This window comes from Dama dama, chromosome 19 (assembly GCF_033118175.1).
Source record: "Dama dama isolate Ldn47 chromosome 19, ASM3311817v1, whole genome shotgun sequence".
Lineage (NCBI taxonomy): Eukaryota > Metazoa > Chordata > Mammalia > Artiodactyla > Cervidae > Dama > Dama dama.
This window is the reverse complement of record NC_083699.1, coordinates 13,946,340-13,973,726: the sequence shown is the minus strand read 5'-3', so window position 1 is coordinate 13,973,726 and position 27,387 is coordinate 13,946,340. Positions and strand designations below refer to the sequence as shown.

Below are 27,387 nucleotides of genomic sequence, written 5' to 3'. Positions count from 1 at the left end.
AACATGAAAGCCCCAAGCCATGAGTGAAATACTCATATATTTGATTACATAAAATTAAAATTTTCTGTAGTATGATTTCCTGTTAACTATGGACAAAGTTAACAGATAGCTGACAGACTGGGAGAAAATATTGTGCAATGTCTAAAACCAACAGGAAAGTATAGAAGGAACTCCTAAAAGTCAGTAAGAAAAAGAAACCCCAATGACAATGGGCAAAACTTATGAACAGGCAACAATATACAGAAAAGAAACCTCAAAGGCTAACCAGAACAGCAAAGAAGAATAATATATCACTTTGACTTTTTAGACCACCAAAAAAATGAGTACACTGGACACTGACAAGTGTTGGTGAAAATGTAGGATCCTGGGTTCTTTTTATGTAATACAAGTAGACTAATGCAGCTATCCTGGACGGCATTTTGGCATCTGGCTTCAGTTGGATTAAGTATATGCATACCTGATTATCCAGTGTTCTAGCTTGGATATATATCCTAAAGAGATATAGATCCCAAAGTCCATAAAATGGCATGTATGAAGATGTTCATACATGTTAAGTCATTGGTTGTAGTGGAGGGAGTTGGAGACCATCTAGTTGCCCACCAGTGGGGAAATGAATAGATAGAGTGTGAGGGATCCAGTTCCTGGAGTATTCTGCAGCATTTAGAAGTAGCGGACTAGATGTATACACATCAATATGAGTAGATCTTCAAAACATAATACTAGGTAAAAACATAAAGATAAAACCAGAATAAGATCTGTGTATAATACTAGACACAGACAGTTCAATCTCTTGCAGTCAGGTTTGTTTAGGGGTACAAAAAAATTGGATTTTAGAAAAAGAAAAGGCAGCATCTCATGATTGAACACAATATTTCTGTAGCAAAATGTAGGAATGTGTTACATTAAGTAACAGGATAAAGATTACAAATAACCTTATGTCCTTACAAATAACCTTACAATAACCTTACAAATACTCTTACAAATAACAGGATAAAGGTTACAAATAACCTCATGTCCCATGTATCAGATTTTACTAAGTGAGTTTAAGGAAAAGCTTTTGGGGTCCAGAACTGTGAGGTTTCAGAATTGCGGATAAGCAATTGCAGACTTACGTTTACTTTAATGAGAAGAATATATTAAAAATGGCACATGTTATACAAGGACACTCACAAACAAATGAAATGTGTTAAACATATTAGGATAGATCCCACTGAGGAGTGATGGGATGAGAATGAGGAATGCGGATTAAAAATATATATATAAATATAAGTGTGCGTGTGTGTTTTAGTCTCAGTCGAGTCCAACGCCTTGCAGCCCCATAGATTGTAGCCTGCCGGGCTTCTCTGTCCATGGAATTTTCCAGGCAAGGATACTGGAGTGGGTTGTTTGCAAACTTTATTTGTAGTTTGGTACATTCAGATAGCTTTTCTATTAGTCATGCTTTTCCCATTGAGTTTGAGCGGTGGGCCACTCTGAGATCTCATCTAATAGATCCATCGCTGGTAATCAGAGGTCTTTTCAGATATTTGGCAGAATGTTTTAAGGTCTTGTATCACAGTTTCTCACCTGGACGTGGCCTTGTTCCCCAGAGGACATTTGGCAATGTCTGGAACAATTTTTGGTTGTCATAATGGGGACAGGAATTGCTGCTGATGTCTAGTGGGTGGAGAAATGATGCCATGTGCTACTCAACATCCTATAGTACCCAGGATGGCTGCTCCCACCCCCAAACTGAAATAAGTTACACCGTCCAAATTATCAGTAGTGCTGGATACTGCAGCTGTATCAGATAGCAGTAGTTGCTCAGACTACCTGCCTTTGTTGTTATTCTCCTTGGGAGGCAAGTTGACGGTCATAGGCTCTGAACTGAAGACTTAGCACTGTATCTTTGGTGCCATGATTTAGAGTGGCAGCCCATTCTTGGAAGAAGTGAGGTTCCAAAGAGGTTTGTGATCAGTTGAAACTGTCAGTGTGAATCTATAGGTGGGTATTGTAAATGCCAGGGTCCTTCACAACACAGCGAGGATTCCGCTGTCAGTTTTCCTGCAGTTCTTTTCTATAGGGATCATTGAATTTGAGCATAAATCAACTGGTGTTCTCCTGCCAGACACCTGACAGAGTGGGGTCCAGTACAGCTCTGCTCCTGAAAGGTGACCTGTCATGGTAAGAAGCACAGCCTTACATTCCTGTTCCGCGCCGAAGAATTGATGCTTTTGAACTGTGATGTTGGAGAAGACTCTTGAGAGTCCCTTGGACTGCAAGGAGATCCAACCAGTCCATCCTAAAGGAAATCAGTCCTAAATAATCATTGGAGGGACTGATGGCTGAAGTTGAAGCTCCAATACTTTGGCCATCTGATGTGAAGAACTGACTCATTGGAAAAGACCCTGATGCTGGGAAAGATTGAAGGCAGGAGAAGAAGGGGGATGACAGAGGGTGAGATGGTTTGGCATCACCAACTCGATGGACATGAGTTTGAGCGACCTCTGGGAGCTGGTGATGGACAGGGAAGCCTGGCGTGCTGCAGTCCATGGGGTCACAGAGTATGACACGACTGAGCGACTGAACTGAACTGAGTTGAATAGACAAGCCTCAGGCATGACATGTTAATGAGGCTGGTTCCATGGAGCAATTTTGTTTTTGGTGGTGAAGTGTTTCAGCAGCAGGGAGAAAAGTAGTGAGCTGAGGCAGAAAGACTGACTTTGCATCTATGGTCAAAAGACCTTAATTCTAGCTGGCTTCTGCTACTTGGTAGCTGTATATAAACTAAGACAGGCCACTGCCTTTCCTAATTTTCCTATCTGCAAAATGGAGATGGTAATGCCTGGTTGCCTAGTTTAGTCATCGGATCAGATTATATAATCTATCACCAGGTAAGTATTTTGTAAAGGTGGAGAGCGTCATCACTGTGAAATACCACTACACAGTGAGAGGGGTAGTTAAGATTTTTGGATTAAGGCACACGGTCACTAGTTTCTTCCACAACTGACTCTTGGCACTCTTTTAAATGTTAAGTGGCAACTTCCCAATGAGGGGAAAGGGGAGTCCTAAATGTGCATAGTATTGTTTCTATAGGCAACATTATATGTTATCATACTGTCTTAAAGAACCTCAAAAAATACTAACATTGGTCTTCAAGAAAAAATTTCCAGGAAAGATGTTATTATTGCTCGCTGATGCTCCATATTCATAAAGGTTTTTATGAATATCATTGCAAATTTTTGTGCATCTTGAGACAGTTTAACAAACAAGCAAAAATGATACAGCTCCTGGCCATTGCAGCTACATGCCTGATGAGATCACCTGATGCTTAGACATTAAAAAGAAAAAGATAATAAATTTGATTATATAAAGAACAAACATTTCTACAGCAAAAGGATACCATAGATAACATTTAAAGACAAATGATAACCTAGAAAGAAAACATTTGCAACAGTATGTGACAGATCAAGGGCTCATCTCCTTAGTGTAAGAATACGAATATTAAAAAGAAAAAAGTCAACAATCCAATAAAAAAACGGGCAAAGGATATGAATAGACATTTTGAAGAAAGAAAAATATAAATTACTTAGAAACATATGACAAATAGCTGCATTTAAATTAGATAAATGCAAATTAAAATGACTAGATATGGTTTTTAGCCTTATACTTCACAAAACTGAAAAGTTTGATGATTTATGGGTATGTTGAAATTGGTTGCCATATTCTGTTGGAGGGAGTGTAATCTAATGCAATCTATTGGAAGCATTAGTTGGCTATAGCTATTAAAATAAAAAAAAGTACACATATACTTTTGCTCAGCATTTCTATATCCAAGAATTTATCCTATACACTATTTGCACAATATTGGAGAAGGAAATGTCAACCCACTCCAGTATTTTTGCCTGGAGAATCCCATGGACAGAGGAGCCTGGCGGGTTACAGTCCATGGGGTCGAAAAGACTCGGACACGGCTGAGCAACTAACACGTTCACATATACATGAGGACTTATTTCCATTGAAAGTATTATTTTTAATATCAAAGACCTAGAACACTCTAAATGTCCATTAATAGGGGCTTATTTCATTAAAGCATAGTTCGTCTTTTCAACGGACTCTTCAGTGTAGCTTGAGTTAGATTTATATGCGTGATAGGAACAATCTTCATTATATCAAAATTCATGTGAGGAAATTCCCTAGCAGTCCAGTGGTTAAGACTTCACCTTCCAATGCAGGGAGTGTGGGTTTGACCCCTGGTGAGGCAGTTAAGATCCCCCAGGCCTCGTGACCAAAAAATCCAAAAGACATAAAACAGAAGCAATGTTGTAACACATTCAACAAAGACTTTAAGAATGGTTCACATTTGAAAAAAATCTTGAAAAAAATAGTTATGTGAAAAATCAAGGCTCAGGGACTTCCCTGGAGGACCAGTGGTTAAGACTCCACACTTCAAATGCAAGGTGCGAGGGTTCCGTCCCAGGTCAGGGAAATAACATCCCACATGCTGTGAGCCATGGCCAAAAAAAATAATTAAGGTTCAGCATCCACTGTGTAGTATGCTTCTGTTTGTGCAAGGAAAACGTATATACATATATATTTATACACACACGTATATATGTGCACATAGATGTAGGTATAGCATCAACATAGATCTACATTCATAAGAGCATAGAAAATCAATGACCATTTCCACTAGAGAAGGAGATTCAATCTTTGAAGTACAGAGAAAATCTGCTTTTTATTGAATCGCCTCTTTATTGTTTGAATTATTTAACATTCAAATATATTGCAGCTGTATTTATTTTTGTTTCGCTTTGTTTTATTTGTCTTTTAAAAGATCACCTAATGGCAGGTGAAGTGAACTTTCCAGAGAGCTTCTGGGCCCATTCTGATAGCTCTTAAATTTTTTTTTTTATTGAAATATAGTTGATTTACCTTGATGTGTAATCTCTGGGGTTTCTCAGGTGGCACAGTGGTAAAGAATCCGCCTGCCAATGCAGGAGATACTGGAGACTTGGGTTCCATCTCTAGATTGGGAAGATCCCCTGGAGAAGGAAATGGCAACCTACTCCAGTATTCTTGCCTGGAAAATTCCATGGACGGAGGAGCCTGGTGGGCCAGAGGTCCATGGTGTCACAAAGAGGTGGACACGACTGAGCACACATGCGCGTGCATTCCGTCCATTCATTCATCCATCCATCCCTTTATCATTTCACTTGTGCTATGCATGTAGTCACTATTATGTGACTCACTTTATTTCACTGGCTGGAGCCTTTCTAGCCTCTGGCCTGGTAGAGTGGAAACACCATGGGCTTTGCAGAACTGGTTTAAAATCTAAACCTCCATCACTTTCTTTTTTTTTTTTTAATTGCAAAGTAAGTTTATTGATGATAACTTTATATAATTTACTCCCTATATTTGATGTTACAAACTTTAGGGTCTTTGAGATATGCAGGGTAACTGGCATAACCCCCTATATTTGAGCTCTCTTAATCCTTTTTGTGATTTCTTTTTGTTTCTTCCCACAAAGACCTGTTATGTGCCTCCCATAAATGCATCCAGTAAATGTAGAAATAAACTGGGATAAAAGCTGTATATTCTTATAATCTATATGGTTTCCACACAAAATATAATTTTTCAGAGGCTCTTTATAAGGATTTTCCATTGGAGCAGGCAGGTCCTCCTTGCTTGCTATCTGTTTATGTTGTGAACAACTTCACAGCACTGCATGAGTCCCAGAATTTGTGAGGCAGACAGCAGCTGTCACGAAATGCATCTTTCTCCTCCCTAGCCTACTGCAAGAGCTACCATAGAGGCCACATGGTTCCTTGCTCCTCCCCTCCCCCCCATCATTTTCTAACTGTACAGTTTTGGGTTATTTCATTAGCTTTTCTGAACTCCTATAAAACAGGAGGAAAAACACCTACCTGCTGGGATTGTTGGGACAATTTACTGGGATCATGTACACACAGTTGGGCAATGGGCGAGGCCCTGTAACACAGCGGCCTTGCCCTTAGTATGTTAGCATGTTGCTAGTTTCCTTTTGTGGGGCTGGTTTCTAAACAGTGATTGATGAGGCTTTAAATAATCCCTGGAGGGCCCATCAGGAGCCCTATTCTTCAGTGAGTAGAAGGGCTGAGGTTAGTTTCTTGAGGCTGTATGGCCCCTCATGTGGAAGGAAACAGAATATTCCTAGTTAAGACAATCCTTTTTTGATTCTTAAAAAACAGTGAAAGTTTCTCAACATACGAGGCCTGAAAAACAGGCTAGCTAGTACTAGCTTTTTAAAGTCTCCAAACAGTCATTTTTATAGTTTTATATAGTCATTATTCATGTTTATTTTCCAGTGTTTTTCATTCCTCCACATTTGTATGATCTTATACCAGAGATAATTGTTCTTTCTGACTAAATGGCTCCTTTTAGATTTCTTTGTTTTAAAGCACAGGTCTGCTGGCAACAAATCCTCTTACTTTTTGTCTTAAATGTCTTTATTTTGCCTTAATATTTGAAATATACTTTTGCTTGGCCATTATTTTCTTTTAGCATTAGAAGATGTTATCCCAGAGTCCTTTGACTTCCATTACTTCTGTTTCTCATTGCTCTCCTGAGGGTAATATGGAAGATAGTCTGACTGATTTTCGGGAGGACTTTCTTTTTTTGTCTTGTTTTCCTAGAAATTTGGTTATGCTATTCCTAGATGTGTCTTCCTTTGTATTTATCTTGCTCAAGGTTTGTAGTACTTCTTGAATCTATAACTTACTTGATCCCTTTAAATCTATAACTTGATCCCTTCAAATTGATTTTGAAAAATTCTCGAATATTGCCCCTATTGCTCCAATTCAGTTTCACTCTAGAACACTTCTGGAATTTAACTACACATATGTTCGACCTTTTCACAATGTCTTACATATCTTTATGCTATTTTCTGTATTTTTCACCTTTTTCTTCTTTTTTTGATTTGGATGCTTCCATCTGGATATTTTCTATTAACCAATCTTCTGAATCGCTAATGCATTTTTCATCTATCTAAACTGTTGTTAAATTCAATTATTGAATTTTAATTTCATCTGTCTAAACTGTTATTAAATTTATTATATTTTGCAGTTTGGGAATTTATATTTGGCTTTTTATTTTTAATACGTAGATTTCAAATCTCTGATGAAGTTCTCCATCTTGTCATCTAATTTCTTGAGCATATTGATCACAATTATTTTGCATTCTGTGACAGATATTATCTGTGACAGATAATAATATGGATCATCTCTGTATCTCTTTCTATTGTGTGTTTTTTCTCTTGCCCCGTCCCTTTGTATGCCTGGTAATTTTTGATTGAATGCCAGACATTGCATATAAAAAGTTGTAAAGACTGTCCATGATGTTAACTCTGGCAGATGGTCAGATTAAAAGCAGAATACCTTAAACTAAAAAGGGAATAAGCTGACTTGAACCTGGGTTTTTAAGCCTTTACGAGGCTGATCTGTATCTATGTACCCTTATTTCTAGAATGTAGTTCAATCAGTTCCACTGAAAGCAGGAAGTGTTTACAAAACCCACTCTGCTTTGCTAGGCTCTGAGTGCTAATGTTTATTTATCCAGCACTATGTCATTAGCTCCGTTTAGTTTCTCAGTCCTTTTGTTCTGCCTCTCTTAGTCTGCTCTGCTTACTAATTGGCAAACATGTAGAGGCAAAAACTAGATAATTCTCTTTAAATCAGCTCTCTGTACGCTCTTTCCCTCCAGAATCTTAGCAACTCAAGCTCTGGTTGTTTCGGTGGCCCTGAGCCTCAATATTTGTCTCTCCAATGAGTCTACCAAAACTCCTGCTCCCCTTTTCTGCTCTTTAAAAGCCACTCTCTGCTCAGCGTCTCTATGCTCTATTCATTATGCGTGTGAGTCAGCAGATACTCAGTAGGGATTGGAGAAAGTCAGGTTTATCTCCGTGAGTTTGCCTTCTTTTAGGGATACTGACTTGACTCTTCAAGCCCTGGCTGCCTCAGTGGCTCTTCAATGTTTTCAGACATTAACTTTTTTTTTTTAATTTAGGTCCAGCTATTTTCATGGGAAGTTTTTTTTTTTTTTTTAAAACTACAAGCTAGCCTGCCATGGCTAGAAATAGAAACCAAATAGCCATTTTAAATACAGGGCCTGCTAGGCATTCCAAAGTTAAAGCTTAAATTCAGAGTGATTATGACAACAGATGGAATTCTTTTTAAAAATAATATACTATCCTTGGCACTAGAAAAACTGTGATGAACACAGAATAATAGGAATGACCTTTGGGACTTCCCAGGTGGCATTAATGTTAAAGAACCTGCCTGTCAATGCAGGAGATATAAGAGATGCGGGTTAAGATATAAGAGATCCCTGGGTTGGCAAGATCCCCTGGAGAAGGAAATGGCAGCTCACTCCAGTATTCTTGCCTGGAGAATTCCATGGACAGAGGAGCCTGGCAGGCTACAGTCTGTGGGGTTGCAAAGAGTTGGACGTGACTGACGCTACTTAGCAAGGCTTCCCTGGTAGCTCAGCTGGTAAAGAATCCACCTGCAATGCAGGAGGCCCGGTTTGATTCCTGGGTCAGGAAGATCCCCTGAAGAAGGCATAGGCTACCCACTTCAGTATTCTTGGGCTTCCCTGGTGGCTTAGTCGGTGAAGAATTCACCTGCAGTGCTGGAGACCTGGGTTTGATCCCTGAGTTGGGAAGATGCCCTGGAGAAGGGGATGGCTACCCACTCCAGTATTCTGGCCTGGAGAATTCCATGGACAGAGGAGCCTGGCGGGCTACAGGGCATCGGGCGGCAAAAAGTTGTACACGACTGAGCAACTTTCACTTTCACTTTTCACTGAGTACAGCACAGCATATAACATAGGCATTACTTTTATCATCCTCATTTTTGTAGATGAGGAAATTGAGGAACGGGACATATTAGTGAGTGTCTAAAAGTTATATCTAGCAAGGAACGGTACTGGGATTTGAATCTATGTGGGGTCTGATATTCTTAGCAGAAGCTTAGAACTTTAAACAAGGTCTTATTATTGAGAAGGTAATATGATAATCTTTCTCTCTCTTCTATAACAGGTAATGAGAAATATACAGAGAGATCTTTACACCATAGCATCCTTCAGGAACTCATTGCATTCTTCTTTTCCATTTGTATCCCCTGCATGCCTTGCACAGAGATGGGCACATGCAGAATCACAATAAAACCTTTTGATTTCCACGTTGGAGCTGAGATCTGAAGTTATATTTTATCATTTGTCCTGTTGCTTTTCTTATGTTATTAAGAATTCAGCAACACACATGGCACTTGTGAAAATGAAATTTGGGGTTACACAGTATGATTGTGTAGGCCAAAGAGAGAGTTTAGAGCAAAATCTACCCCGTGCTTTGTTTGTCAAGCTAAGTGATAGCCGCTGCAGCGAGGAGGAAGGAGTGCCTTTCTCTTACTCACATTCTGGACAATTCTAAGAATTTTTCCTTGTCTATCTCACAAGAGGCATTACCCATCTTTTCTGGCCAAAACAGTTGGACAGAAAGACGTCTAAACCCAGCAGCTTGTTATCATATATTTCTGTTTATTTGGGACCCACTGCAGGGAAATTTACAGGGTCTGATAACACTGATCTCAGAGTAGGGAGAAGGAAAATAGGACAGGAAAACACTGGCCATATTTGTACTTCAGAAAGGGAAGAGTTGAATCAGTTTTCTGTCCCCAGATGCTACCTTTGGTATCAGACCAGAATAGATTTCCAGAGAAGGAACTCCAGGTGAAAGCAGCAGTCAGAACCTTTTCTGATATCCTACAGTTTCATTTCCTGTGTTGTTTTCACGGCATGAAATGCCCCAGTGTTTCTCTCCTAACTAATGGTGTAAATTTACCCAGTGTCAAGGAACTTCAAAGAACTTGGTGGTGGTGGTTTAGTGGCTAAGTCGTGTCCGTCTCTTGCAATCCCATGGACTGAAGCCTGCTAGGCTCCTCTGTCCGTGGGATTCTCCAGGCAAGAATACTGGAGTGGGTTGCCATTTCCTTCTCCAGGGGATCTTCCTGACCCAGGAATCAAACCCAGGTCTCCTGCACTGCAAACAGATGATTTACCAACTGGGCTATGAGGGAAGTCCAAAGAACTTAGTACTGTATATTTATTCTACTGGTAGTAATAGCCTTTTAGACGATGGACACAGAGTACTATTGAGCAGTTTCTCTCCAGCAGCTGAGAACTAATGTTTCCACACCCAGTAAATATTTAGCTCTATAGAAAGATTAATCAAATATATTCTCATAAAGCACTTGAAATTGATCTATTTTACATTAAATAGAGCTAAACTAATTTCCTGCAGCAATTTTAGGACATCTATCTAATAAACAAGTTTCTACAATTGATTTCATTTATTAATACCTTGGGATTATCTCAACCAAAGAATCGGAGGATAATCAAATAAAAAACTCACTGAATTCTAAGCAAAGTTCCAGCAGACCTTTCAGATTATTAAATAATTAGAATAACTTTTTATTTGTTAAGTTGTTCAGGGACTTTTTTTTTTTTTTTTTTTTTAAAAAGACACTGATCTCTTTTGAGAGGCTATGACCAAAACATAGTAGTTTGAAGGTTATGAGGTCTGTTTATAATGATGAATTACAAGGCTGTTTATGTTGATCCCTTTTCTTGCCGGAAAAAAAAAATCCAAATTTGAGCCATTGACCCTTAAATAAATATTTCCCTTGGAATAATAAAGAAAAACATACCCTTGTTAAAATAACATATAGAGGGTAGAAAACACCTTTCAGTAGACCCTTTTTGCTTCCAGGTGGAATCCAAATAGGTGAGTATTTTTAGAATACTGAGGCTTTGTGTATGGATACAATAATTGAGTGACTTCAGCTATTTCAACAGGGAAGCTTGGTACTTTTTATGACTGTGTTTAGGGGATTTTGCACCCAAATATTGCTCTGGCTAGCAGTAATTTGGGGAAGGGTGATGTTACTGGTTACTGGTAACATTGACTACATGATAGCTGCTAGTATTGACTACCTGATACGTTCTAGGGACTGTGCTAAGCAATTTTATGTTATTTAACCCTCAAGACAACTCTTTGAGTTAAATAACCGTTACTATCCCTGATTTACAAATGAGGACACTGAGCTTTAGTGAGGTTAAATAACTTTCCTAAGATAGTAGAGCTGAGATTTGAACCCAGCACCTCTTTGCTACTCTCTTAAAATACTGTGGCATGAGCGGGATGGTTGAGAGTAGTGGGAGGGGAGTGTAAGTTAATATAAACTTTTTGGAAAGCATTTTTGGAATACTTATCAAAAGGCTTTTAAAATGTCACATGTTTTGACCAAGTAATTATACTTCTGAGGGTCTAGTTTAGGACGTTGTTCAGAGATTTAAATAATGATTATGTACAAGGATGTTCACTGAAACATTATTTATAAGAGTTTATAATATAGATTGAAAACTAACGTTCTCTATCCCCCTACTAATTGTAATAGACACATAATATAAATTATGACAAAGGCATAGTTGGAACATTATGTATCTTTTAGTAATAATATTAAAAAATGTTTTTTTGGGGAAAAGGTTCAGAATTTGTTGTCAGGTGAAAAAGAGATATGTAAAACTGTACAATATATAGTATGATTATAGTGATGTTTAGAAAGGAAGGAAATCCAGCAAAATGTCATCTGTGAATAATGAATTATGAGTAATTTTTATTTTCTCCTTTATGCTTTTTGATATTTAAAATATTTTTCTAGAATGAGTACAAAGTACTTTCATAACCAGAAGAAAATGCTATTATTAATTTTGTTTAAAGAACAGTAAATTCGCCAACATTGCAATTTCCACTGTCAGCAAGTCACCTTTTTTCTTTGAATTAAAAAAAATTTCTTTTGCTCTTAGTCTTATTTTTGGCTGTGCAATTTCTATAATATCACTGGAGAAGAAATCCTTATCCCAAGCAAATAATTACTTTGGGAGAGAGTAAAGCCCTGTGTTTACTCAAACCTTGCCCTAAACACTGTATGTAGGTGCTCTCCTTGTGCCCACTCAGCCATGTCCAACTCTTTGTGACCCCACAGACTGTAACCCATCAGACTCCTCTGTCCATGGGATTCTCCTGGCAAGAATACTGGAGTGGGTTGCCATTTCCTCCTCCAGGGGATCTTCCCGATCAAACCCATGTCTCCTGTCTCCTGCGCTGCCAAGAAGATTCTTTATCCTTGAACCACCTGGGATCCCTAAAGTATTTATTGGGCTGCTCTGGGTCTTAGTAGTGGTATGTGGGATCTAATTCCTGGACCAGGGATCAAACCCTACATTGGAAATGTGGAGTCTTAACCACTGAACCACCAGGGAAGTCCCAAGCTCTCTTTGGACACATTTAAATCCCCTGAGCTTTCCCAGCAGATGGCAAGGAGACAACGAAAGGCAGGGCCCAGGGAGCTGTAATCAGAGCACATCAGAATTGAAGGACGTGGTCAGAACGTGTCCGCCGATACTGACACTAATCAAACTAATAGGATAGAGCTTCTTCCTACCAAATAAAGGTGCTTCAGAGAAAATTTGTGAATATTCTTTTGTTTATCCAGCATATGTTTGTAGATCACCTTCCATGTTAAAAATTCTGTGTTAGGAGGACTTGGGAAAGTTCATATGGATTTAAATCAGCCGTGATGAGCCCACGTGGCTGCCTGAGTTTTTATTAAGATGACAGAGGTCTCCAATCAGGGGAGCAGGGACTCTCTCACCTTAGTTAAGATGCCGGCAAAAAGAGTTTTCAGATCTCATTGAAGTTGGGAGATATCCTAAGACTTCATAATAAGACCTGCATAATGGACGCTTAAATCATCTTCCATATACATAGTCCTACACGTGTTCCATCCTTGCCAGACCCTAGTCATAAGTGGGAAGGTGGACTTGGGAGAGGGGAGGAAGGAATGCAGACATTCATTAAGCAGTGTTTAGTGAATAGAAGCCTGAGCAGTGGTAAAACACAACTGAAACAGACCCAGTTCCATCTTTCTTCTCCTGTTAATAGTCTCAGGCTAGAGTCTCATTCCTTTAGCCAATATCATAACGAGTTCGAACACCTCTACAAGTGCTCATCCCTAATTCTCTGGTCTGACCTGGCCACCTCTCCATCTGTATTTCCCACAACTCTCCCTCTTGTTCCAGTCTCTCCAGAGACACTGGGTTTTTGGCCATGGTACATGCCAGCCGTGTTCCCACGTCAGATGTTTTGGCTTTCCTGTTCCCTCTCTGTATTGCGGTCCCCACGGGCATGCACGTGTCTGATGTCATGCCTCCTCCTCATAGTCCCTTCCCCACCATCTTATGTAAAACACTCTATTTCCTCCCCTGACCCCTGGGACTGTCCAGCCCCCTACTCAGTTTGACTGTGCTTTTGTAACACTTACCACTGTTTGACAATATATGTTTAGTTATTTGTTTATTGTCCTACATTAGAATGTACATTCCATGAGGGCAGAGACTTTGTCCATTTTATTCTCTGTTGTATTTCCAACACATAGAACAGAGTTTGGTACATAGTAAGTGCTCAAAAAATAGTTATTGAGTAAAAGAATAAACATACTTTTCTGGAGGGTGGTTTGGGAATATGTGTCAAAACATAAAATGATATATACCTTTGAGCTAGCTAATCCAACTTCTTAGATTTGTATTATGGAGATAATCATACAGTTGAAAAATAATATACACAATGAGGTTAATCAGAGGGTTGTTTAGAGCAACACACAGAAGGAAAATCCAAATATCCATTAGTGGAACCTTGTGATAGAGGCAAACTGATTGACATCATTATATGTAGATCAATATTTATCAAAATGGAAAAATGTTTACAACGTATTAGTGGGTGAGGAAAATTGATTCTGGAAGAGCTTGTATGGAATAATTACATCTAATAAGATTCTATCATACTTTGTATGTATCTGTGTATAGAACAATGTGAGGGCAAGTATTGACCAAAATAGTAACAGTAATCTTGGTGGCTGGGAGTGGGATTTGGGGTAATTTTTACTTATCCTATATACTTTGTGTATTTTTTGAAAATAAATGACCTTGTATATTTCTGAAAAAAATTTAAACAAAGTTAATAGAGCTCTTTTATAAAGTTTTTTCTACTTTAGAGTCGATTTTAGTTTGCCCTGTGTCATAGTAGCACCCAGGTGACTGACTCGAGATGCCTGAAGGAGTACTGCAGGTTCATTCAGGTCCCTGCAGGGGTGGTTCGCTGAGCTTCTAGATGTTTTAATGCCTTTTCTGCATTGCCCTGCCACTGCCCTGATAAACACTCTTTCCTGGTTACACAGCCCTGGTAGCAGCTGCCCCCCTATTCCTGCCCCCTCCTGTCTGTCTCGTCCAATGGAGCAAACTAGAGGGGCTCCCCATGACCCACAATGGACTCCACACTCTTGGCTGGTCGTCTGGAGCCGTCCGCACACACAGCCCCAGCTTCTCTCCCTAACCTTGTTCTCAACCACTCTGTTATTCTGCCATTTCATCTGCCTGGTGTCTTGGACCTGCCTTTCTTTTTCTCTGGAATTCCCTTCTCTCTGTCTCCCCTTCTCTTTTGGCCCCTCTCACCTTTATCTTTTCCAATCAAAACCCTAGAGAATGACCTTCCAGAAAAACTACAGTACCTAAAAATCTGTATTAATCCTTTGCTTCTTAGGAAATGAGTTTCTTTTGGTTTATGTAATGGGTATGTATGACTGGTAAGCTCTTTGAAGGCAGGAAGTATGTCTTATGCTTCCTCACGTTATGCATTGAATCTGTTTGTTTATTCATTCAGCAGATTTTCGTTAAGCACCTGCTGTGCACATGACCTTGGGCTAGGTTCTTCTTTTCTTCTGTGATAGGTTCTTGAAGAGAACAGTGAACACACAGGAACTTCTAGTCAAGGATGCCTCTATGGAGGGCCTTACTCATCTTCAATCTCTTGAGTGATAAGCTTCCTTATGAACTGCATATCTATCAGTAATGCAGATGTGCCTTCAACAAGGGAATGGTTTGTAAGGAAGAGGGATCAGTAACTTACACTTGATTCTCTCCATTACCAATAAGGACTAACAGAAAAGTTTTTGAAAAGAAATAGTCTCTTCTCTTGGTCCTCCAGGCACTACAGATCCTAGACGGTATAGAAGGAAACCTTCATCAGATTTCTTTTTTTTTAAACATGTGTTTGGTTTTTTGTTATTACTATGTTTTAATAAATATGTATTTATTTATGGCTGTGCTGCCTCTTCATTGCTGAGCGAGGGTTTTCTCTGGTTACAGTGAGTGGGGACTATTCTTCATTGCTTCTCATTGTGGTGATTTCTCTTAATGCAGAGCATGTGTTCTAGGACTCATTCAGTAGTTGTGGTACATAGGCTTAGTTGCTCCAAGACATGTGGGATCTTCCCAGATCAGGGATCCACCCTGTGTCCCCTGCATTGGCAGGTGGATTCTTAACCACTGGACCACCAGGGAAAGTCCCCATCAGATTTCTTGATGAACGAAGTCTATTGAACCAGGCAAGCTTCCTGCTGAAGAGAGGACTGTCATAATACTAGAAAGTAGATCCTGAATGTTCCCAGACCTTTGTGAACTGTCAAATGGATTATTCTAGGATATAATTTCCTCTGTGAACTGGAGCAATTATGTAATATGATGTACTTCTTAAGTTTTTCATGATATTAGAAACCATGAGGTTAAATCTAAGAATGTTGAGTCTACTGTTTTTTTTTTTTTAATTTAAAATATAAAGTTATTAGATTTCCCTGGCAGTCCAGTGGTTAAGACTCTGCCCTTCCATTACAGGGGCAAGGGTTCAATCCTGTTTGGGGAACTAAGATCCCACATGCCTCACAGTGTGGTAAAAAAAAAAAAAAATGAAGTTATCATCAATAAGTTGGAAATGTTACATAAATATGAGTAAGAAATCAAAGATCTCAGCAGCTAAATTAATGAAATTCACACATCTCAGTACTTACCCTAGGTATTTTAGGGGGATTCTTGGTCAATAATTTGCCTCGCTTTGCCAGGCCACAAATTAAGTAGTTAATTCATTTTATTGAGAAGTGAATGAAAGATTCAGAACTCTGAGACAAACATAATTTAAAAGGCATTTTCAATAGAATCCCTTTTGTTGTCTACTCAAGGTAACATTAAATATTGATCAGTAATGTTATTGCTAGATTTTTTTTCTTTTGTCTCAAAAGTCTCAATGGGTATAGTTGCCTAACCTCTTTTTTTAACCAAAATGATTCTCAGTAGACATCCAATTACGACATTTCCTTTCTCATTTAGACACTGAAAAGTCAACATTATTTTAATAGTTTTAGCATGTATCTGTAATTTTTCAAGACACAGAGCAAATGTAGGATTTTTCAAAGGTATCTTTTTTCCTTTTTTTCTATTAGGAAAAATGGCCATAAAGACGACCATGCATTATATTAAAAAAATTTTTTTTTGTTTTTTAATTTTTACAATGTTATTTTGGTTTTTGACATACAACAGAGTGAATCAGCCATAATTATACATACATCCCCTCTATCTTGAGCCTGTCTCCCTTCCCCCCATCATACCCCTCTAGGGCGTCACAGACTGGGCTCCCTGTGCTACACAACAACTTCTCATCAGCTAACCATGTATCATTACACATGAGAGTGTATATTAGGGCTTCCCTGGTGCTCAGATGGTAAAGAATCTGCCCGCAATACAGGGGACCTGGGTTCAATCCCTGGGCTGGGAAGATCCCCTGGAGGAGGGCATGGCAACCTACTGCAGCATTCTTGCCTGGAGAATTGCGTGGACAGAGGAGCCTGGCGGGCTGCAGTCCACGGGGTGACCAAAGAGTCGGACATGACTGAGCGACTCAGCACGGCACAGCAGAATGTATGTATATTGATGCTGCTTTCTCCATTCATCCCACTCACTCACTGCCTTTCCTACTGTGCCCCTGAGTCTCCATTTCTTCCCTGCAAATAGGTTTATCAATACTGTTTTTTCTAGATTCCATATATATGCATTAATAAACTGTATTTGTTATTCTCTTTTTTACTTCACTCTGTATAACAGGCTCTAGAAGGATGTAAATATTGGTGTTCTTTAAGAGACAAAGGTCAATAAAATAGACAGTTCTCTGGATCACTTTCCTAACAATGTGGGTTGAAGCAGCCAGGGTGGGTTTGGTGGCTACGTGGGATTAGGGATCAGGCTTCTGCAATCTTCTTGCTACATCATGACATGCAGCTTCTATTCTGTGGGCCAACAGGACCGTTCTGGCTTCAGTCAGCGCATCTGCATTTCAGCTGGTGGGAAGGGGATAGATGGAAGGAGAGAGCACACTTCTTTCTGTGAAGGGTAGGACCCCAAATTTGCATATATCATTCTAATCATTCTACTTACCTCCCACTGGCCAAAACTTAGCCACATGGCTATACCAAGCTACAAGGGTGGCTGAAAAATATCAACTTACTTATGTGGCTTTATGATGAACTAAAAACTCTATTCACGTGTAAGAAGATGAGAATGGAAATAAGGAGACAACTGGGAGTCCCATTCCCATGTATAAACAAGAAGGGAAAAGAAAGGAAAATGAAAATTGGGCAAGTTAAGAAAGGGAGAAAGAGAAGGAAAAGTCTAAGGTTGTTTTGGTAAAGGTAGACTATATTTTATGGTGTTTTCGTATTTGCTGTTGTTCAATTGATTCTGGTTGTCCAAATTTATTTCTCATCACTGCAATTTGCAATGCTATATAACAGACTTAAACCTCTCTTTATCTCTTCTCAGTAGCTCTTAATTATGGAATTCCTTTCAAAGAATAAATATTTGTGAGTGCTTTCTGCAAACCTGCAGAAACTGTAGTAGGTGTCAGTCATACAGTGGAGAATAAGAAAGATGAGTCCCTACTTTCCAAGAATGATATGAAAGCATGAGGTAGGGGAACAGATACTATTTGAGTAATGGAAAAATGATGAATGATAAAAATGAGGGGCACGGGGAGCTATGGGAGCATAGGGGTGAGCACCCAGGCTTTGCTGGGGAGGGAATGATTTCTCCTCTTAAATGCCTTTTGAATAAGACACCCACAGGAGCCTATTAGAAGGTGAAAACTATTTTCCTGAAATCTTTTGATCCCAAGAATGTTACATGTGAGCATGCTAAGTCGCTTTAGTCACATCCAACTCTTAGTGACCTTATGGACTGTAGCCTGTCAGGCTCCTCTCCATGGGATTCTCCAAGCAAGAATACTGGAGTAGGTTGCCATGTCCTCCTCCAGGGGATCTTCCTGACCTAGGGATCAAGCCCACGTCTTTTACATCTCCTGCATTGGCAGGTGAGTTCTAATTGAACCTAATGAAACAACCAGGTCGGCAGTATCTACTGTGTCTGAGATACCGGACCAGACACTCTGGGGGCTACAAAGGAGAACAAGAGAGGGTCTCACATCTTAAGTAGCTCATGATGCTCTACTGAAGGAGACAACAGTGCAGCTCAAGGCACTGTGATCAAAAGCCACAGTAGAGATGTCCACGAGCCCTAACGGGAAAGGGAGATGAATGCTAACTTGGTGTTGGCTCAGTTTCCGGGAGAACATGGCATGCTAGCTGAGCCTTGACTACTGTGGTTTGGTGGAAGGGTCTTTTAGGAGGACACAGCTGGAACAAAAGGCACAAGATGCAGGGTATGTTTAAGGACTGACTTTTAGTCAAAGGTAGCTGCGGGAGTGTTGGGGACAGAGGGCTGTCACGTGACCCTAGACATGGACGGTTAGAATAGATGCAGGGAGGCCTGGATCACAGCACTAAGGACTTTCTTCTGTAGGCCAGGGGAATTTGGTCATCAGCTGTACTCTGCTTTTAGATGCTAACCACAGAGCGGGGAAATCTGAGGCAAGAAAGCTAAAAAGGAGGGCTTTATTTTTTAATTTTATTTTTTATTTTGGGCTGCACTGGCTTTTCATTGCTTCACGGGCTTTCTCTAGTTGTGGCGAGCAGGGACTACTCTTCTGCGGTGCGTGGGCTTCTCCTTAAGGTGGCTTCTTTTGTTGCAGAGCACAGGCTCTAGAGCACTGGGCTTCAGTAGTTGTGGCGCATGGACTTAGTTGCCCCTCGGCATGTGGGATCTTCCTAGACCAGGGACCAAACCCACGTCTCTTGCATTGGCAGGAGGATTCTTAACCCTTTGGACCACCAGGGAAGTATGAAAGGTGGGCTTTAAAATGTAAGGATGAAGGAAAGACACTTTAGTGAGGGAGCTGAGCATCTGTTTGGATGTTTGCAGGAGTGAAGATGGGGAGGAGAAGCACAGAGGAGAAGAAAACTCTGAGGTTTTAAACCTGAGCGATTGGGAGGAGATTGCTGACATTTAGTGCTTCAGGGAAGAAGAGACGAGAAGCGCTGGCTAAACACTCCTGGCTGTCTACCCAACAGCTATGTCACTGCTCTTCACAGAGCCCAATTTTGTCACATGTCAACCATTCCAGGCCCTTAGAAGTGTCCTAACTGGTGTAAGCCAGTCAGCTCAAGGCACTGCCCCTGCAGACTGTCGATGGTTTAGGGGTGGACATGGCACTTAATTGGCCCTACCTTATGGAGTGCATATTCCAGGTTTGGGAACGCACACTTCATGTAACAAGTGCATGGCAGAGTCAGGTAGCTAGACACTGAGATGGAAAAGGGAAGCCCTAGGGAACTGAAAAGACCAAGATGATCTTAAAGAGAAAAGAGCTGAGAAAATCAACCCCATCAAGTTGTTTATGAACCCCCTCACCCTTGATCTGTACATGGGTAGACCTGGCCCTAAATAGGTTGCTGAAGACTGTGAGAACTGAACTATGTGACAGGCCACCGTGCTGGTCTCACGCTGGTCCCCGGATGGCACATCCGGTAGCCCTGCAAACTCAGAGAATTCAACTGTCGTTAGAACTGCAACCCTCAGAGGACTGGTCAGAACCTGTGGCCTGAACCCAACCAGATCAATTGCCTGCTAAGACAGAAATATAAAAATGCTCCATAGGATTTAAACAAGATCCTGAGCCTCATTACATAACAATCAAAATATCAAATCTACAATCCAAAATTACCATCATACAAAGAAACGGAAATGTCAACTCACAGGAGACAAGGTAAGTGACAGAAGCCAACAGATTTTGGAATGATAACTTAAAAAAAATTATGTATTTATTTATGGCTTCGAAGACCTTCTCTCATTTCAGAGAGCTGAGGCTACTCTTTGTTGCCGTGAGTGGGCTTCTCATTCTGGTGGCTTCTCTTGTTGTGAAAGATGGGCTCAGTAGTTGTGGGGAACCACCAGCTCAGTTGCCAGGGGGCATGTGGAATCTTCCTAGACCAGGGACTGAACTCGAGTCCCCTGTGTTGGCAGCAGAATTCTTTTTTTTAGAAAATGTATTTTATTTTTAATTAGAAGACAATTGGTGTTGGAGAAGACTCCTGAGAGTCCCTTGGACTGCAAGGAGATCCAACCAGTTAATCCTAGAGGAAATCAGTCCTGAATATTCATTGGAAGGGCTGATGCTGAGGCTGAAACGCCAATACTCTGGCCACCTGATGCAAAGAGCTGACTCATTGGAAAAGACCCTGATGCTAGGAAAGATTGAAGGCAGGAAGAGAAGGGGACGACAGAGGATGAGATGGTTGGATGGCATCACTGCCTCAATGGATATGAATCTGAGCAAGCTCCAGGAGTTGGTGATGGACAGGGAGGCCTGGCGTGCTGCAGTCCATGGGATCTCAAAGAGTCGGACATGACTGAGTGAGTGAACTGAACTGAGAAGATAATTACTTCACAATATTGTGATGGCTTCTGTCATACATCAACATGAATCAACCATAGGTATAATATGTCCCCTCCCTCTTAAATCTCGCTCCCACCTCCCTCCCATCTCACCCCTATAGGTTATCACAGAGCACTGACTTGAGTTCCCTGAATCATATAGCAAATTCCCACTGGCTACCTATAACCACTGGACTACCATGGAAGTCCTGGAATTATAACTTTTAAGTGGCTGTTATATAAATGCTCTAAGAAGTAAAGGTAATCATTCTTGAAATGAATGGAAAGACAGAAAGTCTCAGCAAAGAAATAGTGGATATAAAAAAACCAGATGGGAATTTCTGAACTAAAAAAATAATACAATAGCCAAAATAAAAAGCTCCCCAGATGGACTGACTAGCAGAATGGATATAACAGAAGAGTCAGTACATTAAAGGAAAAGTCAATAAAAATTATCCATCACAAACAACAGAAAAAAAAAAAAAAAAAAGATTTGGCAAGGGTAGGGAGAACATAACCCCTCTTTCTCCTGTGGGAGTATATCAAAAGGTCTAACATTCATGTTATCACAGTCCCAGAAAGAGAGTAGAAGAAAGAAACTTAAGAAAAAATATTTGAGAGAATAATGACTGAAAATTTCCCTAATTTTGAAAATGAGCAGCAGAAATACAGGATAAGAATAAAGAGCGGGGCAAACAAAATGTCGTAGAAGGCAACCAGGGACTGGAAAGATTCTGGTCATATGAATGCCCACTGCTGCTCCTTACTTACTGTGAGACCTTGGGGAATTTTGCTTATCTTTCTGAGTCTCAGTTTTTTCATCTGTAAAATAGGTAGAGTAAGACCTACCTAAAATAAGGCTATTATGAAGATTGAATCCAGTGTTCTAAATAAAAGATTTAGCACAATCCTTGACTCACAAGAAATGTTGAATAAATAATAGTTTTGTTAAAAAGAAAAACAGTGTGGGCAGCAAAGAAGCCAAGGATGATGAGGACTGAAAAGAGATGGTAGGGTTATGCACAAGGGAGATGATCATCGGAGATGATTTTGGTAGCACGATCAGAGCGGGAACCAGACTATTGTGGGTTCAGGAGTAAAGGAGGGGCGCGGGAGGGGAAGTCAGCACAAACATTTTTTGACAAAGTTTGACGGTAAAAGGAAGGTGAGAGCTAGAAAGATTGCTTGCGAATCCAAAGTTGGTGGACTATTCCTTCCTTTTTCAAGATGGAGAATCTGATCCTGTTTCTTTAAACTGAAGAGAAGGGGCCCAAGAGAGAAAGCGATTAATGACTGAGGAGAAAAATAGGACGCCTGATGGCACATGGCCTTGGAGAAGATAGAAAGTAATTGGATCAAACCCACAGTTGCTTTTGTGTGTGTGTGGTTTGTGTGTGTGTGTGTAAGGTTTTGTTGTTGCAGTGGCTTAAAGCAGGAATAACAAGCTTATTATAAAAGAAGGTACATGGTTATCATGGTTTGTTTATTGTTCTAAAACAGAAGCTCCAGTACTCTGACCACCTGATGAGAAGAGCTGACTCACTAGAAAAGACCCTGATGCTGGGACAGACTGAGGGCAGGAGGAGAATGGGGCAGCAGAAGATGAGATGATTGGATGGCATCCTCGACTCAACGGACATAAGTTTGAGCAAACTCTGGGAGATAGTAAAGGACAGGGAAGCCTGGTGTGCTGCAGTCCGTGGGGTTGCAAAGAGCTGGACATGACTGAGTGACTGAACAACTAAAACAGAGATTCTCAGTCCTTTTTCACAGTATGGTCCTTGAAGAAAATAATAATATCTGTAAGATATATGGGAATAAACCATAGGAAGGCTGGAGGCAATTTTCTATAGCTTGGTGAAAAATTTTAGTGTGTTCTTATATTATATAATTATGATAATAAAATTAAAATGTAATGTATTAGGGAAGATATTCAATATTGAATTTATATAAAACTTCCATATTAAATATTCTCAAATTATTTACCTAAAAACTTAGGCTTCCTTCTCTGAACATAACTTTAAGATTATAAGCCTGGACTTCGTTGGTGGTACAGTGGATAAGAATCCGCCTGCCATTACAGGGGAAAGTGAAAGTGAAGTCGCTTAGTCGTGTCTGACTCTTTGCGACCCCGTGGACTGTAGCCCCCCAGGCTCCTCCGTCCATGGGATTTTCCAGGCAAGAGTACTGCAGTGGGTTGCCATTTCCTTCTCCAGGGGATCTTCCCAACCCAGGGATTGAACCCAGTCTCCTGCATTGCAGACAGACGCTTTTACCGTCTGAGCCACCATAGGTTCAATCCCTGGTCCGGGAAGATTCCACATGCCTCGGAGCAACTAAACCCAAATGCTGCAACTACTGAAGCCCGTGCGCCTAGAGCTTGTGCTCCTCAGTAAAAGAAGCCACTGCAATGAGAAGCCTTCACACCACAACGAAGAGTAGCCCCTGCTCACTGTACCTAGAGAAAGCCCTCACAGCAATGAAGACCCAGCACAACATAAATAAATAATATTTTAAAAAAAGATTATATGCCTGAAAGAGTTATCCATATCTATTTATGTTGACTTTTTAATGATCATCTTTTATTACTCAACATGAATGAGAAACTTTGTTCATATAATTTGCTAGTTTTAAATATTTAGTTTTTAATCTTTAAAATGTATAATAGTTGCCAAGAGAATCTAACAGCTCTTTCATTCTTTCATAGACAAATGTGATACTGAAATTTGCTGTGATGATGCAAATAGACTTTTCAAATCAATGTAGCTTTTTCATTTCATGTGCTTCAAAGAAGTGATGAAGCTCTTTAATGTGAAGAAAAGACTGGTGTTATCTGAGCAGTCACTTTGCAAGTAGTTTGAAGGTCATTAAAAGAATCCATCGGCACAAAAATATGGCTGCATCTCCTGTGCGTCAGGACCAGGATTTCAACCTTCCCTGAGCCCCTTTGGGCTGTGATCTGGGCCCGTGGGCACTTGGTACCCACACGCCTCCAGCAGCTCCATGATCCCAGGGCTACAAGGCAGAGACGTGCTCCGCCCTAGCTAGAGGGCACTCCTTGGGTTGGTTTAACAGATTGGCACAAAGCAAGGTGTGTGGGATGTGGTCAGTTGTGCTCATTGCTAATAGTGATCTCGTAGTCAGAATTATTCTGCTTGGGACTCTTTCTTGAGTCTCCAAGGAGCATCCTGATTGTAGGTGACTAGCTACAAGTGGCCGCACCAGACCTTCCCTGACTGCTGGCAGTCAGTATTTTACGGAGCATCTGAGTCCCACTCTCAGCACAACAGTGGACGGCATGAGGCACACATGGAAAACTCCAGTCTAGAAAGACCAAGGAAGGAAGTACTGACGTTAATAAAAGAGTGAAAAGGATGACTTAATAAATTAAAGATACGTACATAGAGGGGGATTCTCAGCTAGCTCAGGGGTAATGAACCCACCTGGCAATGCAGGAGATGCAAGAGACACAGGTTCAATTCCTAGGTTGGGGAGAGCCCCTGGAGTAGGAAATGGCAACCCACTCCAGTATTCTTGCCTGGAGAATTCCATGGACAGAGTTGCCTGGTAGGCTATAGTTCATGGGGTCGCAAAGAGTCAGACGTGAGTGAAAGACTGAGGACACCTGCGTGTATGCAAACATGCACATATATATTAAGATAAATATCTGAAAATTACTGGATTTTATTTACTAACAAAACTAGTGATGAAACATAATGGAGAAAAATATTGCATTCCCAATAGCAACAAAAGCGATGAAATACCTAGGAATAACTTAACAAGAACTATGAAAGATTTATATGAGTAAATGACAAGATTTTACGACAAGATATAAAAGAAGACTTCAATAAATAGAACCATACTGTGTTCTTGGATGGGAGAACTGACTATTATAAAAAATGTCAATTTCCTGCCAAATTAATTTATAGTTATAATATGATTCCAATCAAAATCCCTATAGGGTTATTTTTGGAATATGACAAAATCATTCTAAAATGCAGCTAGAGGACAACAGTCAATAGTAACTAATATATTTTGAGAAAATAAAACAAAACAGGTGGATGGCAGAGAGGGATTAGTTTTCCCAGAAAGTGAAAGACATCAGAAGAACAGTAATGCTTTCAATTTGTTTCTGTTACTAGTATAGTTTAGTGAAACAGAATAGATAGGCCAGAAACAGACCAAGCTTCAATCACCGGGTTGGGAAGATGCCCTGGAGGAGGGCATGGCAACCCACTCCAGTATTCTTGCCTGGAGAATCCCGTGGACAGAGGGGCCTGGAGGGCTACAGTCCACGGGGTCCCTAAGAGTCCAACATCACGGAAGCGACTTAGTACAGCAGGGCCTGAGTTCACGAGATGATATGATAATGATAAAGATGGTGTCACAGAAAGGACTCAAGTGGAAGATTCTCCGATGAATGGTGCTAGATATTTATTGGTGTGGATGGAAGGGGTTGGAGAAAGGAAGGGAGAGAGACTGTTCCTAAATGTGTGTTTCTCTACACAGAGTCTTTACATCGAGTCCCACGTCCCACTTCTCTCCCAAGTCCTCGCTTTCTCCTCCCTAGAGTGAGAGGAGGGAAATAGCTCACGGATGAGGCTGTAAGAAGAAATACAGTGTTAAGTGGCTCAGGCTCCTCCTCTCTTGGATCTGCTGGGCTGCAGACTGCTGTTCTGCCCTTTGCTTTGTGGCCCCTTATTGAAGAAGTTCTTGCTCCTGCCTGATGGGAATTCACTGGGGTCTATCTAGCACAGCCTGCTTCCCAGGTGGTGCTAGGGGTAAAGAACTTGCTGCCAAAGCAGGAGACATAAAAGATTAGGGTCTGGAAGATCTCCTGGAGAAAGGCATGGCAACCCATTCCAGTATTCTTACCTGGAGAATCCCATGGACAGAGGAGCCTGGTGGGCTACAGTCCATAGGGTCTCAAAGAGTTGGACACAACCGAATTGACTTAGAAGGGTCCGAGTTCATGTGACTCCAATTATTTAGTCCAGGGGTGAGGTGTATTGACAGGCTATTTTGGCTGTTTATCTAAAACTACATGTTCTAATCAGCTTTACCCAGAAATAAAGAAGACAACATCTGGCTGCATTGTGCCTTGTGTCTTTATCTCTTAATAGGTTTTCAACTCACGATGGAGAAAGGATATTATTTGTTGGTCCATCTAAAACTCCAAAACTGGACCAAATGGTTGACTGGCTGGGGGAAAAATTCGTATCATAGCACATGCAGATATATGAAGAATAGCTTTTATAAATGTCAAACTGTTAGAAACAAAAACTGGAAAATGTTATAAAATTTCTGGATCAGAGAAGACTCTCCATGGTTACAAACAAATGCAAAGATCCCAAAGGCAAAGATACAAAGCTCTGACAAGATTTAAAAATGGTGTGTACATATTAAGAAGAAAAAAATGAATGAAAAGGCAATTTTCAAGCCAGAAAATTATTTCTAGCAAACATTACACACAGTTACTGCCATAGATTTCTCAATAACATAGACAAAATGACCAAGAACATGAATATCTCAACAGATGAATGGGGAGAGATATTTAATAGGCAATCCACAAAAGGAAAAGTACATATAGCTAATGAATATATGAAAAATATCATATTCACAAATGACCAAAGAGATGCAATTAAAATGAAACGCTATTCTTTGTGTATCCAGTTGAAAAAAATGATAAAACAAAAATACTAGTACTGGTGAGGGTATAATGAAGTGATCACTGTGACTAATAGGAACATAAATCAGTACCATTTTTCTGAAAAGAAATTTGACTACATTTATCATAAGTCTTAAATAAGTCTTATTTTGACTCCAATAAATCTAGGAATCTACCATTAGGAATTTGCAGAAATGTCAAATAAGATTTATGTGCCTAGGCTTTTATGATAAAATATATGGAAAAACATATGTATGTCCAACATTAGTGAAAGTAAGTACATTATCATAGAATATTATATGACCATCAAAATTAATCTACAAAGTACAAAGTGCTTTAAAATTACCTAAGAAACTAAAACACATCAACAACAAACTTATAACCCTATTAAAACAAAATCATTTAAGGCAGCTTGTAAGTAGATTTAAAATTCAGCAAGATTGCCTAAGTTAGATGTAGGTGAGGGAGAGGCCAAAAGAGTAGGGACAAAATAGAGCTGGAAAGAACCTATTACAAAAATGAAAACAGTTGCTCAAGTCTGAACATTGGCTGTGGTTGGGCAACAAGTCTGACTCTACACAGATACAAAAGGGAATTTGTTTTGGGACATCACGGTGTGGAATTTGCTAGGGAGGCAACATGAGATAAATACGAAGATTGTTGTTGTTTAATTGCTAAGTCGTATCCAACTCTTTTGCGATCCTATGGACTGTAGCCCGCCAGGCCCCTCTGTCCATGGGATTTTCCAGGCAAGAATGCTGGAGTGGTTTGCCGTTCCCTTCTCCAGAGGATCTTCTTGACCCAGGGACTGAACCCATGTCTCCTGCTTGGCAGGTGGATTCTTTACCCCTGAGCCACCTGGGAAGCCCACAGAGATTGTTAGTCATGATTAAAGTCACATATGAGTTCAACAATATGATTTTGTGGAGGATCTCCTT

The 27,387-nt window shown here is 40.2% G+C and overlaps 1 pseudogene; it reads right to left on the bottom strand.

Moving 5' to 3' along the window:
* Positions 1-5,384: 5,384 nt before the first annotated feature.
* LOC133073958 (small ribosomal subunit protein bS18m-like) overlaps positions 5,385-27,387 on the bottom strand; it is a 37,019-nt pseudogene continuing 15,016 nt past the window's right edge.